Consider the following 3,901-nt stretch of genomic DNA (forward strand, 5'->3'; position numbering starts at 1 on the left):
TCGATGTATTTCGATCACTTTGAAATTGGAGCGATCCGAACGCGCTCATGGAACTCTTCGGTAAGAGATCCTTCAAAGCGTTCGTGTATTGCTATCTTGGAGACTGAATGAGCGATCGTGATCGAGGGAGTTTAAAGAATGAGTCTTCAAAGGTATGACACTCTATCCCTTGATTATCTATAAGCATGCTGTAATTTCTAGTTGTTGCATGACCAGTTAGTTTCCATTTTTGTACTATAATTGTGTATGTTCAATATCGAATGGAATTTGGAACGATCATTCCGTTGCTCATGGAAATTCTCATGTCTGATTTCCTTCAATTGGTATCAGAGCCAGGTTGTTCTGATATTTCAAATTTCACTTCTGTTTTGAACTTCTTGTACAGTCGTGGTGGGTTTTCTACATTGCGTTTAAGTGTTAAATGCATTTATGGATGGATGTTGATGAATGTTTATGGGTTAATTTTCTATGTTTAGAGCTTTCTTTTGATTACAAAGTATTAATTTGTAAGGGTCCCTATGTTTTTTTGGTAGAATTAACAAGCAATTGAGTATATAATTCAAAGTGTTTGAATTTGTTAAGTCATTCGTGATGAAGTTTTGAAGCATGAAGATGTGGTTCTTAGCGAGGAAGAAGACAAAAAGTTGGTCGTATCATGTGGCCTAAGGTAAACGATCGTTAAGATTTAGCTAAACGATCATGTAGATTTTTCTATGTGATCGTGTATTATTTACTAAACGATCATTTAGCTAATGTTAAATTATGGGGTAAAGTGTTTGCTCTATCGCGTAGACGCTGGAGGTAAATGATCGAGTGGGAGCATATGATGCTCATCATTTATAAAAGGCGCGTGCACTAAACTATCGTGTAGTTAGCATGCTTCATCGCATAGTCACTAACTACACGATCACGTGGTGTAAGATACCTTCGCGCTTGCTCAACGATCGTTTAGACGATTGTGCTTCACCACATCGTTGTCATTTAGATGATCGTTTAAGGCTTGTGTTGTACGTTGCACGTTGCACGATCACATGCCTCATGCTTCATCGCATAGTCAAGGTATACGATCATTGCTAAACGATCGTTTAGCTCTGGAAGCATTGGTAAACGATTGAGTAAAGCGTTTACTCTTTCGTGTAGGCGATCGCAATGAGTTTGGTACACAACCAGTGGAGACGCGTTCCTTTGCTCGGATGGTTTAAGACCTAGTTTACCTGTTTGAACCGGTGACTCTTTGCTATTTGTAATATTTAGCTTTAGTTTTGAGATTTTTTAGGCTAATTATCTCGATTTATCAATTTTTTGCTTAATGTACATGTGATGTATGTTGTTATACGCCACAGTGTATGACATATTGAGTTGAAACCCATCTTAGGTAACGTAATTATTCATGCATCATGTATTATAAGTGTTATAATATGGTATGATGAAATTACAAGAGAGCATACGCATGCATCATGAAATATAAGAGTTATATTTATGCATGCAGTACGCATATTCATGCATCATCTTTATATTATAAGCATTATAGTATAAGGGTGTGTGGAAGCATGTGTGCTTGGTTCATTGCTTGGTTGTATAAGTGTTATATAAAAGTAGCAATGAATGAACAATACATGGAGCATGACACTTAGGCTAATTTGTAAATGTTATGAATGCCTTGTATGTGTTTGCTTCGCATTGTGGATGGTTTTGGTTGTTTCTGTTATATGCATTATAATGAAAACTAGAACTAAAATCGATAAGAAAGAGTTGCATGCGAACTTAGGCGAACTCATGTTTTAAAAGGGTTCTAAAATTGAATTGAGATAGACTTAAGTTCAAGGTTCTAATGGGATTAGCAACCTAGTTTAATCTTTTAAATCGATTTAATAGGATTAAATTGATGGGCATAAAAGATTAAAATTGTATTAAATCTATCTATAAGGGACCTTTTGTCTAAGGTGGGTTCTGTCTAGGCTGGGGTACTTAAGCTGATGGAAACGAAACACCCTTACCTGGAAACCTACCTGGAAAGGTGAATTAGATAGATTTTCTGCAAGCATGCGACAGTTGATCAAAGACTCTGTTAAAGAGTTTAATGGATGATAATCAAAAGTTGTTCAACTTTTCAAGGTAAAAGTTACTCTTGGGCAAACCTAAAAAGTCACTTAGTTAAAATCTTTAGTCGTGTTTTTTCTAAGTAAACTAAACTCTAGGTTATGAAATATTCAGTGGGAGGAAGAGATATATACGATATGTCAATGATTCCACTCACGTTTCTCCTTGAATGTTCACGCCGTGAGATTCATGCTTGGCCTCGTGTTTTCCCTGGGAGCATCCCCCTTCGGATGGTGTTTGCATGAGTCAATATCAAGGTAGACGGAGAGAGTATTTATAGTAAGTGGGTGAAGGGTATGTGTCAACACGTCCTGCGGTCTCCTTCATTGGTTTGCACCGTGAGATCATTCTTGCACTCCCTCATGGCACCCTGGGAGCGTTCCCCTTCGGATGGGTATTGTGCAGTTGGTCAATATCAAGGTGAACTCCAGAAACGGATAGGATCACTTTAGTTTTTGCCCCAATCGGATTTTTTCCCGTCGGATTGGCTACTTGGGGTGGAATTTTAGGGCCTAAAATGACGGGTCACACTTAGGAAAAATTGTTAAGTAAGTTAATGATTTCTTGACCAAATCAATAATGGCTAGTCATTATAGGAGAAAAAGTTGTTCTGGCAATAATGGCTGGTTGAGAATGTCTCAATTCAGAGGAGGGATAAATTGACCACCCTTCGCGGCTTTTGTCCTAAACCTTTGTAGCATCATTGTGAAACTAGATGTCACACAAGGTTCATGTTAGTTTTGCTAAATCGTATTAGATGTTGTGTGTTTTCAACAAATATTTGCTTAAAACCTAACTTAGGTCAATGCGTTTGTTTTCTTCAGCAACATGTTTGATTTTCCGTTAAATGCCTCTAGTTTGACCGATTTCATACAGTGGAAAGAGTCTTGTAAAACATATTTCGTGGTAAACAACCTCAAGTTTGTCATGGTTAAGAAGTGTTCTCAAGTCTCGACCCTTGATGCACCGTAATGCATGTGAGGTATGGTTGAAGGCTAATTCATTGGCCCAACTTCACATTTTGGCTAGCATATCTGATGCTTTGGCCAAAAGGGTTGAGAACATGGTCATTGCACATAAGATCATGGACTCGTTGCAAGAATTGTTTGAACGTCAGTTCTTATTTTTTGAGCACACAAGGATGGATGATAACACCAGTAGTGTCAGTTCCCAAGTTAACCACCAGAAAGAGAAAGCAAGTGTTGTTGACTCTGTTATAATTCATCGACGAGAAGTGTTCTCTGAAATGGAACTTGGAGCTTATTAGGTTATGATACAAATCCCACTACTCTCTAAAAGAGGAGGATTTCTAAAGACAATAAATATGATTTATTGGTCTTGGAGACGTGTTTGGTAGAGAATGATGATTCTGCCTGGATCCTTGATTCGAGTGCTACTAACCATGTCGGTTCCTCTTATCAAGGATTTAGTTCCTGGCAAACATTGCCACAAGGAAAGATGACTCTTCGAGTTGGTACTGGTGAGGCTATTTTAGTTGTCGCTGTACGCAAGCTGAAGTTATTTTTGGACAATAAATGTTATCTGTTACTAGATAATTTTTTTGTAGTTCTTCATATCAAGAGGAACCTAATCTCGGTTTCTTGTCTCATTGAACAAGGTTACACCGTCTCCTTTTCTGAGAGTAAAGTGTTTATTTTCAAGAATGGTATGGAGATTAATTTTGGTTCAATGGAAAATAACTTATATGTACTAAGGCCGTTAGTCATAAAAGCCTTGTTTAATATTGAAATATTCAGTATAGCGACAATAGCTAAAAGACCAAAGGTTTCTCCTAAGGAAA

Source organism: Benincasa hispida, chromosome 2 (genome assembly GCF_009727055.1).
Source record: "Benincasa hispida cultivar B227 chromosome 2, ASM972705v1, whole genome shotgun sequence".
Taxonomy (NCBI): Eukaryota; Viridiplantae; Streptophyta; class Magnoliopsida; order Cucurbitales; family Cucurbitaceae; genus Benincasa; species Benincasa hispida.